The 12,553-nt window shown below is 48.2% G+C and overlaps 2 long non-coding RNA genes across 2 annotated transcripts; one reads left to right on the top strand and one right to left on the bottom strand.

Moving 5' to 3' along the window:
• Positions 1 to 18: 18 nt before the first annotated feature.
• Positions 19 to 12,313, top strand: LOC132711153 (uncharacterized). Its single transcript, XR_015729808.1, has 3 exons — positions 19 to 122; positions 2,569 to 2,848; positions 12,009 to 12,313. It is a non-coding gene; the product is annotated as an uncharacterized LOC132711153 (long non-coding RNA).
• On the bottom strand, positions 6,089 to 10,743 carry LOC148112174 (uncharacterized). Its single transcript, XR_015729809.1, has 2 exons — positions 10,496 to 10,743; positions 6,089 to 9,129 (listed from the first exon to the last, which is right to left on the bottom strand). It is a non-coding gene; the product is annotated as an uncharacterized LOC148112174 (long non-coding RNA).
• Positions 12,314 to 12,553: the final 240 nt, after the last annotated feature.

Raw genomic sequence — 12,553 nt, 5'->3', positions numbered from 1 at the left:
CCCTCCGCCGCCAGGCTGCCTGGGAAACAGGCCGCTCGAAACAAAGACGCGGGGGGAGCGCGCGGAGACTCCGCCTCCCCGGAGTATTGCGCAGGCGCTGCCGGGAACGCCGGAGCGAGGAGGTAGGTGGGGCGTCCTGAGGGGAAGGGCTGCGCTTTACCTTCTTTTATCCGCCTGCTCCTGAGCATGGGTCTGTGCGTGACACACAGAGATTATTTTTTATATATATATATATATATATATATATATATATATATATATATATATATATATATATATATATATATATATATATATATATATATATATTATTATTATTATTATTATTATTATATATATTATTTGTGTGTGTATGTGTGTGTATATACACACACACAAATTATTATATATATATGCATACACACAAAACAATCTGCATATATATATATGTGTGTGTGATATATAGACACACACACGGATTATATTATAATTATATTATAATATAATATAAGATATTATAAGATATATATATATATATATATCTTTAGCCAGGTTCTTCCTACACATAATACACATAAAGGTCTACAAAAAGAAAAGAAAACATACACACACACACACACACACACACACACACACACACTATAATATTTGTGTATGTATGTGTATGTATGTATATATATGTATTTCTCCTCAACCGGGTATTTTCCTACGTAAACCAAGATTTTAAAATGCTGCCATAGTTCAGTGAAATCACAATTCACTAGTTCTAGGCTTTTCCAGACAACAAGCAAACAGTTTGCTGCCCTTTGGGAGACTAATATAGATCTATATATGTATAGATACAAATATACAAATATATATAATCTGTGTGTGTCTATATCATACATACATACACAAATTATATATGTGTGTGTGTGTAGGTCTTTAGTTATTTGGGTTTTCTCCCACGTAGAATTGGAAGTGTCTTGGCAACGTTTCGACGAAGTCTCATTCGTCATCTTCAGGCTGGTGTTTTTGGCTTCGTGCTTGCTCCTAGAAGCACGAAGCCGAAAACACCAGCCTGAAGATGACGAATGAGACTTCGTCGAAACGTTGCCAAGACACTTCCAATTCTACGTGGGAGAAAACCCGAATAACCAAAGACCTACATACAAACACCTGCGAAAACCTCAAAAAACATACATACATACATACATACATACATATATATATATATATATATATATATATATATATATATATATATGTATATAAGTTAAAATCTCGGGTGTTTTCCCGCGTCATTAAAAGTCTGTTGGTTGAAATGCTTAAAATCCTGGCTAAAATCCCAACTTAAGATCCTCCAAAATCCCAACAAAACACTTTGTAAGGTCTTTTGAAACTCTGGCTAAAATCCTAACCAACACTTTAGAAGTTTTCTTTTTGGCAACGTTTCAATAAGCTCTCTAACTTGTCATCATTGTGCCCCTACTTTCAGTTTAGAAGCTGTGGGTGATTGGCCCAAAGTCACCCAGCCGGACTTCATGTCTAAGGTAGGACTAGAACTCCCTGTCTCCTGGTTTATAGGCTAGCCCCTTCACTATTACACTCAATCAGCCATCTTAGTACGCTGCGTGAGTGCATTCACACATGACACCATGGTTTGTTCAACTCTGGTTTACGCGCAAGCTCAGCCCATGTTCCAAAGACCACAAATTTGTCTGGCAGCGTTACTTGGCTATGACTCTCCCTCAGTCAAACGTAGCTCACTTTGGGGGGGAAATTCAAAGTCATTTTGGAACCCAAGTTCAAACGAAGCCGATGGCTGTCATCTCTCCCCCCGTTTCTGATTCAGCATCCCATATTTGAGGAAAAGTTCTATTTATAGGCCTCAGGAAAAACAAAATTGGCCTTTCTCACAGAGGCCGCTCTGCCAGTTAATTGTTGCTAGAGGAAGCTGGAATGTGCTTTATATTATTTTTAGGATTCACATGGGAAAAGGATGGGGAGTGGGGGTTACTGCTTCACTTCCAGCACTATGGAATATATTATCAGGCCAGAAAAAAAAAATTATTCCAATTGATCTCATGTTTTGCAGGAGGGTTATTTGAGAAATAACAGATGCGGTGGCTCAGTGGTTAAGACACTGAGCTTGTCGATTGAAAGGTCGGCAGTTCAGCGTTCGAATCCCTAGTGCCGCGTAACGGGGTGAGCTCCCGTTACTTGTCCCAGCTTCTGCCAACCTAGCAGTTCGAAAGCATGTAAAAAATGCAAGTAGAAAAATAGGGACCCCCTTTGGTGGGAAGGGAACAGCGTTTCGGGCGCCTTTGGCGTTTAGTCATGCCAGCCACATGACCACGGAGACGTCTTCAGACAGCGCTGGCTCTTCGGCTTTGAAATGGAGATGAGCACCACCCCCTAGAGTCGGGAACGACTAGCACATATGTGCAAGGAGAACCTTTACCTTTACCTTATTTGAGAAATACATAGCAGCCAGAGAAAGAGAAATACAAGTAGTCCTTGACTTACAGTAGTCTGTTTAGTGACCGTTCGAAATGATCTGAATAAAAGTGACTTACGACCATTTTTCACACTTTATGACCATTGCAGCGTGTGGCCCTAAGTGGAAGATTACCTGTAACGGCAAGAAGTCAGCTGAAGGTGGCCACAGAGAGAAGGGAGTGGGCCTGGATCTTCCCCAGCCTTTTCCTGCCTCTTCCCAGAGTGGGAAGGAAGGGAGGAAAGCTAGTAAGGCATGAAGCTTTGGGAACTTTCTCCGCAGCTGGGCAAGACCAGAGATTGTTCAGTCACCTGGAGGAAGAGATGCTGGCAATTTGGCAGTTCAAATCTCACCAGGGTCAAGGTTGACTCAGCCTTCCCTCCTTCTGAGGTCAGTAAAATGGGGACCCAGATTGTTGGGGGCAAGAGGCTGACTCTGTAAACCGCTTAGAGAGGGCTGTAAGTCTAAGTGCTATTCCTTCCTTCCTTCCTTCCTTCCTTCCTTCCTTCCTTCCTTCCTTCCTTCCTTCCTTCCTTCCTTCCTTCCTTCCTTCCTTCCTTCCTTCCTTCCTTCCTTCCTTCCCTGTGGTTAGAATGCAGTATTGCAGGCTAACTCTGCCCACAGTCAGGAGTTCAAGCCTCACCAGGCTCAAGGTTGACTCGGCCTTCCATCGTTCCAAAGTGGCTTAAATGAGGACCCAGATTGTTCGGGAGCCGATAGGCTGACTCTGTAAACCGCTTAGAGGGGGCTGTAAAACCTTGTGAAGTGGCATATAAATCTTAAGTGCTCTTGCTATGAGAGAAGCTGCCTTGAGGATGTTGTTACAGCACAACTGCCCCGGCCTCTGGCCATTTCCAAATCTCCTCCAATGGACGCCTGGCCCAGCTCCAAGAACAGCAGAAGCAGGAAGGACAGGAGGCCGTGGGAACCAGTCTTCGGCGACAGCTCCCTGCCGGGGCTCAAGCCAGCTGCTTCCCCTCCCTGGGCTGCGTTCGGCACGGAAGTCAGGGACAATGTGCCAGTCCCCAGCCAAATGCCGGCAGCCCAAACAGGCACAAATAATGTGCATGCAGTACACCCAAGGCATCATGCAGAAATCCCAGGCTGCCTTCCCCCCACCCCCCTCTCCAGCTGTTGCTCCAAAGGATGCCTGGGGTTCAGATGGGGCAGCCCCAGTGAAGCCCTTAGGTGGGTTTCATTCAGATTCGGGAGTTGAGGTCTTCAGGGGGGATAGGCCTGTCTTTATTTAAAAAACACATTGATTCCCTGATATCCAGATGTTCTAAATTAGACTGCTGTTTTTGGATTACCTTGTGTTCCACCTATTTTTTGGGGGGGTGTATCTCTGTCTTTTTCTACCCTGGTTGCTGGGTGGGCGTGGCCTAGTCGGCCTCCATGGGGGAGTGTTTTTGCCCTCCCCAGGCTCCGGAGGCTTTTCTCAAGCCTCCGGGAGAGCGAAAATGGCCTCCCCAGGCTCCAGAGGCCCTCTGGAGGCTGGAAACAGGCCCATTTCTGGCCTTACCGAACTTCCAGTAGGCCCATTTTTCGCCCTTCCAGAGCCTCCGTGTGCGCTCTGCACTTACCTGCATCCAAAATGGACCGCATGGGGACTCCTGGGAGGGATGGGGAAGGGCGGGGCCAATCAGGAGTGGGATTTGGGGGTTCTCCGAATTGCACAGAATCTTAGCTAGATGTTCTCCCAAACCCGTGCGAACACCCAGCAGCCCACCTCTGAATGTACACCAGTGTTTTTCAACCACAGCAACTTTAAGCCCTGTGGACTTCAACTCCCAGAATCCCCCAGCCAAACATGTTTGCCAAGGAATTCTGGGAATTGAGGTCTACACATCTTAAAAGCTGCTAAGGATTGTTCAGTTGGGTTTGCCTGACGCCAAACCATAAACTGGCCGACTCTACTGTAGTGGTTAAAACACCAGACTAGAAACTGGGAGTCTGTGAGTTCTAGTCCTGCCTTAAGGCACAAAGCCAACTGGTTATCCTTTGGCCAGCCAGTCACATTCAGCCCTAGGAAGGAGGCAATGGTAAACCACTTCTACTTGCCCAGAAAACTGTGAGGACTTTTCCAGGCAACCTGCAAGAATTGGACAGGATTTGAACAGAAGAATAAAATAATAGTTTAGAGTACAATGCTGTATGAACCATACTGTGTCTGTTGTTGATGGTTTCATAAAAACTCTGGAGCAGAGGTGGGTTTCAGCAGGTTCTGACCAGTTCTGGAGAACCGGTAGCAGAAATTCTGAGTAGTTCGGAGAACCGGTAGTAAAAATTCTGACTGGGCCCGCCCCCATCTATTCTCTGCCTCCCGAGTCCCAGCTGATTGGGAGGAAATGGGGATTTTGCAGTAACCTTCCCCTGGATAGGGGTGGGAATGGAGATTTTACAGTATCCTTCCCCTGCCACGCCCACCAAGCCACATCCACAGAACCCGTAGTAAAAAAAATTAAAACCCACCACTGCTCTGGAGCGTAGGTGAGTTGAATAAATTATGGTTCTCATAGCCTAAGTCTTGCAAGTACAGTCTATGCATGAATGAATGCCTCATCAAACTCAGGGGAATTTGAATTCAACTACTTTCTAGCCCTATTGATAACCTGATACTAACTAATCTCAATTAATACGCATTTGGGTAATTCCTTTGTGCAATGCATATTTTAAAAAAAAAACAAGCTAAGCCAATCACTTCAATCCCATTGTCATTGGCCAGACCCTGAGGACACGCCTGCTTTCTGCCAAATTAAAACTCATGTCCAAATGAATCCATACGATACTGTAGTAACTTCGGGGGAAAGCTAACCAATAGTCTCAGCCAGAGATTGAGTCCGCTGTGCAAACACAACCGCTAAGGCAGGAGTGTGGAAAATTCAGCCCACGCACTGCACTGGATGGGGCCTCCTGACATCCATCCCTTTTGCAGCCCCAGAGCCTCTGAATGGGGAGGGAAAGGAAATGGATCTGGCAAACAGTCAGAGCCTACTTTGGGAATCTCGTACAGTCCTTGAGTAATAGGAGTGGTGCATCGCTGCACTAAATCAAAAGTAAATAGATCACATGTCGGTTGAATGCTGGAAACATGGCTTAATATCGCCCTACCTTGTGCTCGGGCCTGGATTTTTGAGAAAGATCTGTTGTGGCCCGTCAGCGGCCTTGCAGCTAGTAGCTGATTCTGACAGCGAGGAGGCTGGTGTGGTGCTGCGCCAGCAGCCTGTGCAGTTGGCACTCAAGTTGGACAATGAGGAGGCTGGAGAAGATGTGATGTCAGAGGCAGGGATTCAGCCAGGGCCTTCAGAACCTCTAGAAGCTCCCATAAGTGAAGAGGAAGAAGAGGAGGAGCCTCTTCTCAATGCATGGGCGCGCAGAGCTGCCAAAAGGCAGGAGTGGCTCCTCAGGAGGAGGTCTCCTTGAGAGTAAGGCTTGGGGCTAATTGGCCTATTTAAGGAGGAACACCGACTGAAGCAATTTGCAGGGAACAACTCCGTTCACATACCTTTGTGTCTTGTCTTGCTTATCAGCTTCCTGCAAATTGCTTCTGGGCATTCTGCCAACCACAGTAAGCTTTCAGTATTATTCTTTGAATTTTTGGCAGCTGTTAATGCAGTTAATTAACAGCCATTGTTGTAAAAAACTGGTTTATTTAGTAAACTAAGGTTTGAACAGACTTTGTGTGTGCTGCTTTCTTTGGGGTCCGTAGCTGGGGCAGAATAAGATCTTGGATGGGTTGCAACATTAATTTTTCATCAACCTTGTAGTTACAAATAGTAGCCTAACAAGGCAGTTGCTACAGGAGGAACACCTGTATGATTCAATGGTACATTAACGTCTTCTTAACATTTTAAGCTTTTCCCAGAAATCTCCTAACGTACAATAATACACAGATCCCACCAAAAGATCCCACCTTATTGTAGGTTCTGATCTGATAGCAAGTTTATTCAACAAAGCAAGAGGATTGGCAAAAACCTTGCATTTATTCAGCCAATAATGCTCCTGACCAGATCTGATATTTGATTTTACTCCACCGCCAGATAAAATGAGAGTACTGATCTGAGAAAAGGTTGTGGCCTTCTATTAAGGAAGTCAGAATTGCGATGCTGAGATGCCTAATTTTTAGTGAAATGTCTAATTTTAGAATGGAATCTGGCTGCGCGGCCTTTAGCCTCCTCAACCAGTAGATGGCAGTGTAGCCTTTAAAAGGAGAGAGAGCGAGAAACTTCAATAGAATTTGCAGCTGGAATTGAAAGGCTGAAATGAAAATGCTTATTCCATATTTCTGTATGTTATTTTTATAGCCTTCACCATATTATTCAGACCTATTCAAAATTACCAACATTAAAAGTCTAGGTTCCCTTCTTATTATTAATTCACCTTGAAAATATATATTGTATTAATCCCCCTTTCTCTAACTTCCAACCCTATTTTAACTTGTCTCACTATTATTTTGAAAAAAATATTCCCTTTTTTACCCATCATCTCTCACCCGCTTTAAGCTTTGATTTTCCATTTCTTAGCTTGTCTTCCATATTCCTCTCTTGGATCTTCTCTACCTGCTTCCACTATTTGGCCAATCCTATTAAATATTTCTCCCTTCTCGGCCCTATTCCATTGTCTCAGTTTCAAATTATCTACTCTTACCCCTGTTCCTCTCCCAAAAAAGTCTTCAGTTCCTGATTAACGTCCCTTAAAATGCTCTCCTCTTGGTTTATTTCATCAATCATTCTTATTTTGATTTTTGTCTCCTTTTTATCGTTTTTTTCCTACTTGTTGCTTTGTCTGTTCTGCTTTTCCAGCTGCTCTGGGCAGTATCCTGGGCAGTAACCGCTGAGACAATTTCTCCATCCACCTGGTTTAATCCTCTTCCCACATTATGTCTTGAGGAGAGGACAACTGGGACAGGCTCTGAATAAGTGAGCATCAAAGCTGGGACCAATTCTGGAGATGTTCTGGACAACCTCACTGTCTGGTCACTTGCCCACTATGCTGTTCTCAGGTCCAGTAGAGCAGGGGTCTCCAACCTTGGCAAGTCCTGTGGACTTCAATTCCCAGAATTTGCTTTGCTGGCTGAGGAATTCTGGGAGCTGAAGACCACAGGTCTTAAAATTGCAAAAGTTGGAGACCCCTGCAGTAGAGGACACATCACCCGTGTTGGCCACACCCCAGTGGCCTGTCCAGATGGCTTGCATTTGTAGAACGCTTCTTGGTTCCAGATGCCACTCTTCGTCCTCTGTGGCTGGATCACGGCTCCTCCAAGCCACGTCCATGCCTCCCAAGGCCAAGAACTGCTTTAGAGGATTTCTCTTCGGAAGACCAGCAAAGCAGCAAAGCTTTGCATCCTCCTCTCTCTCTCCCTCTCCCTCCCTCCACCCCCACCGCCTCCTTTGCACACTGCGTCAGCTTCCATCATCTCAACTTGCGCAGGGAATGGAGACGTTGCTCAATATTTTATGGCTGTCCCCTGGTCCCCTGGTGGCTTGCAGACGCCACCACTCTGCATGGCTTGCTTTGGCGTGCCTTAGCAGGGGAAGAATGAAGAATAGAGGCCTTGGGCTCCAAACAGATGCAGTGGGCAGAGCGGGATGTCTCTCTAAATCAGTGTTTTGCGACTTCGGGGACTTTTAAGATGGATGGACTTCAACTCCCAGAATTCCCCAGCTAGCATTGAAGTCCACCTGTCTTAAAAGTTCCAAAGGCTGAGAAACCCACTGCTCTAAGTACTATGATTTTCCAAAGCACCTGAGGGCAGGACAAGAAACAATGGCTGGAAACTAATCAAGGAGAGAAGCAACCTGGAATTAAGGAGAAACTTCCTGACAGAACAATTAACCTGTGGATCCACTTGCTCTCAGAACCTGTGGATGCTTCATCTCCAGAGGCTTCTAAGAAGAGACTGGAGAGTCACTTATCTGAAATGGTATAGGCCAGGGTCTCTTACTTAAGCAGGGGGTTGGACTAGAAGACCTCCAAGGTCCCTTCCAGCTCTATTCTGAATTGAATTGGGGGGAAAAGAAGAGAAGGTCAAAGAACACAAGGCAGAGCCAGAAGATGGAGAGAGAGACCATCAAAGACACTCTACAATAGCATCCATTAACAATGATGGAGGCTGCCAGAAGAACAAGAACCAGAAATTTGTATCTCCCTCAACATCCAACATGGAAAGGGATGGGGTGGCTCAGTGGCTAAGATGCTGAGTTTGTCGATCGAAAGGTTGGCAGTTCAGCGGTTCGAATCCCTAGTGCCGCGTAACGGGGTGAGCTCCTGTGACTTGTCCCAGCTTCTGCCAACCTAGCAGTTCGAAAGCACCTAAAAAATGCAAGTAGAAAAATAGAAACCACCTTTGGTGGGAAGGGAACAGCGTTCCGTGCGTCTTTGGCATTGAGTCATGCTGGCCACATGACCACGGCGACGTCTTCGGACAGCGCTAGCTCTTCGGCTTTGAAACGGAGATGAGCACCGCCCCCTAGAGTCGGGAACGACTAGCACATATGTGCGAGGGGAACCTTTACCTTTACAACATCCAGAGGAGGAGGAGGAAGAGGGAGAAGCTTCCATCACACCAATGTACAATCTTGACCACATCCTGGGGACAATCCTGCCACGCTTTACGGGGGGGTGGGGGGGGGAGAGTTTTGGAGCCAGCAGGCGGGAACAGAGACATCTGCCTGGAAAAAGAAAAATCTGTTGATGAGGTCTGTTTCTTTAACTGTACCAGCTGGAGAAAATTCCGGGCTCTAGGAATGTAGCGTGTGCTCAGTGAGGCGAGGGAGCCCCGTCTAAGTGCTTTGTGGCTGCCGGATACTGATCGAATGTGACGGCTGCAGCCAGGCGTGCAGGTGGAGACTCCACTCAGCTGCTGCCTTGGGGATGGGGTGGGGGAGAGGTGACCCTCCCAAACTGCAGAAGACGGAGGGTCTCCGGCACAATCCTGCAGGCACCTGCTCCGCTTTCTCTTCCTTGAGGATGGATGCTGCGGCCACCAGATGCCTTTGGGCTGTTTCCTGGAACCCATTCTAGGCTGGGATTCACACCGCATCCCGAATGCAGCGATTAGTGTGCGGCGTGAAGCCAGCTATGTCTAGGACTGGGGATTGGGGGTTTAGGCCTGGGGAGGAACCCAGATGGTTTGCGGCTGAGGGGACCAATCATGGTTTGAGGGTTGTGGCTGAGGGGACCAATCACGGTTGGAGGGTTGAGGCTGAGGGGACCAACCATGGTTGGAGGGTTGCAGCTGAGGGGACCAATCATGGTTTGAGGCTGAGGGGACCAATCACGGTTTGAGGGTTGCGGCTGAGGGACCAACCATGGTTGGAGGCTTGCAGCTGAGGGGACCAATCATGGTTTGAGGGTTGTGGCTGAGGGGACCAATCACGGTTTGAGGGTTGAGGCTGAGGGGACCAATCACGGTTTGCGGTTGCGCTGAGGGACCAACCATGGTTGGAGGGTTGTGGCTGAGGGGACCAATCACAGTTTGAGGGTTGTGGCTGAGGGGACCAACCACGGTTGGAGCGTTGTGCCTGAGGGGACCAATCACGGTTAGAGGGTTGCGACTGAGGGGACCAACCACAGTTTGATGTTTGCAGCTGAGGGACCAAACATGGTTGGAGGGTTGCGGCTGAGGGGATCAACCATGGTTGGAGGTATAAATGCAACCAAGATCATTTTGGAGGATAGACATCCTCCAAAACGCCTGACTAGGTGGCTCAGTGGCTAAGACACTGAGCTTGCCGATCAGAAAGGTCGGCAGTTCGAATCCCTAGTACAGGTCTCCTGCGTGACCAGGGGGTTGGACTAGATGACCTCCAAGGTCCCTTCCAACTCTGTTACTGTTACATCTCTGAACAAGGGTCCCTTGGCAACTTTAAAGACTTGTGGACTTCCAGAATTCCTCCTCAACCAGATCCCCGGCTAAGGAATTCTGGGAGTTGAAGTCCAAGAAGTCTTTAAAGTGGCCACGCTTGGACATCCCTGCTCCGGAGGATGGATGGGCCTCCCTAGCTCAGCCTTCAAGTCCCAGAATTCCCTGCCTACCTGAGAATCGCTGAGCATTCTGGGAGACGGAGGCACCTCTCTGGCAAAGCGCCCAGGCAGGTGGGCAGGATGGAGGCAGGGAGCTGAGAGAAGCTGGGTCCCATGTCACGGACCCGACATTTCACAGCAGGCGCCTTCGGTTCCAGTTTGGCTCTCGAAAATCACACAACCGATTAGGCGGAGCTGGCGGCACCAGCAGCAGCCTTCACCCCCTTGGCAGGGCTTGGTCCCTCCCCACGGCCGCCCCTTCCCCCTGGATAAGCCTGTGGGGAGGAAGTGGGGAGGGACGAGAGATCCAGAGCCACCAGCACTGATGAGAGGAGGGGGAGTTCCATCTCTCCCCCCCACACACACACATAAGGGGAGGTAGCTGAGACATCCCAGGCCTGGATGATGTGACAGGCCAAGCCTTTTATGGAAGCCAGGGCCCTGCCAGTGTCTTTATCTCTCCCACCCACCTTCCTCCGGGGAATGCAAGCTCGGCTTTTGGGCCCCCAAAGGGGAAGGCTGGGAAGCTCGGCCCCTTCCTGGCTCCCTCGTTAGGCAAGGAGGCCAAGCCAAGCTGGAGGCACAGCGTGAGTGGGTTCTGCCCCCTCCCCCCCCCAGGACGGAGCCCCAGGTCTGAGGAGCCACAGCTACGAGAGTCCTCCAAGGCTTCCTTCACTACATCTTGATTTGAAAACTCAGCTGAGGTCCTCTCCGTTAAATAGATCAGGACATGTGGAGACCAGTCTATTTCTCCTCCTCCTCTTCCTCCTCCTCATCCCTCCTCCTCCATCTCATCCCTCCCTCCCTCCTCCTCCTCCTCCTCCCTCCTCTTTCTTCTCCTCCATCCCCTCCTCCTCTTCCTCCTCCTCCCTCCTCCTCTTCCTACTCCTCCTCCATCTCATCATCATCCCTCCTCCTCTTCCTCCTCCTCCTCTTCCTCCATCTCCTCTCCAAATCATCCCTCTCTCCTCCTCCCTTCTCTTTCTTCTCCTCCATCCCTTCCTCCTCCACCTTCTCCTCCTCTTCATCCCTCCTCTTCCTCCTCCTCCTCTTCCTCCTCCTCCTCTTCCTCCATCTCCTCCTCCCTCTTCCTCCTCCATTCAATAAACCAAAAACTATTGGTTCCTCTGATCCATCACCCTGAGTCACACTTGCAAGCAAAAAGCAAAAACCACTTTCAACGATATGTACCACCTAAAATAAACCCTGGTTGGTTCACTAACTCTACTTGAACATCACACTATGAAACCCCGGCCACATGGCTCAGTCAGGTCCATGAATTACATCATCTAGTCGGCTGGGTGGGTGGGTACCCTCCCTGCACAGAAGCTACAGCTACGGCTATTCGTTGCCGATTTCGTACAATTGTTGCTGAGCCACTAAACCTGGCTAACCAACCACAGTTCAGGGCAACGTGTGAATCCATCCTCTGGCTTGCTTGGGAAAGTCTGCTTGATTTTGGAGGCTTGAATTTTTGGCTTCTTTTCAGGGAAAAATGGCAGTGGGCCCCTTGTTTATTTTTTAGGAAGGAACATGGGAGGAAAATCTCTCCGTGTGTGTTTCACCGGATCCCTGCAATGGAAAATCGAGGTCCTATAAAAAGAAAATTGCCCTCTGGGCACCCTTAAAGGTACAGATGCTCTCTGAAAAATCACCGTCTGCAGCCCCTGACCAGTTTTGACAATGACACCCTCCTTCCCTGGTTTCCTTCGCTGGTTTTGCACGCAAGTAGAATCTCGGGAATATTTTTTTTTTCAAACAGCCAACCCTGGCGAGAAAAGCAACCAGTCAGTTAAAAGGCTGTAACTCATGAAATAAATGTCTGGCTGAACGTCCACCGGAGATCTTTTTCAGGTGCCTGAAGACTTTTCTGTTGGTGGGGGGTGGGGTGGGGGGAGAGAAGGACCGATGCAATGGGACAGAGCAACTGTTTTGTATGGTGAGAAGGGTCCAGCGGCATGCTTTAGCATCCCAGGAAGGAGGGAGGGAGGGAGGGAGGGAAGGAAAGAAGGAAGGAAGGAAGGAAGGAAGGAAGGAAGGAAGGAATAGACTTACAGCCCTCTCTAAGCG

This window comes from Pantherophis guttatus, chromosome 13 (assembly GCF_059756535.1).
Source record: "Pantherophis guttatus breed Tessera chromosome 13, ASM5975653v1, whole genome shotgun sequence".
NCBI classification, from domain to species: Eukaryota; Metazoa; Chordata; class Lepidosauria; order Squamata; family Colubridae; genus Pantherophis; species Pantherophis guttatus.
Note: the sequence above shows the minus strand (reverse complement) of the source record. Positions and strands in the feature narration are given on the sequence as shown.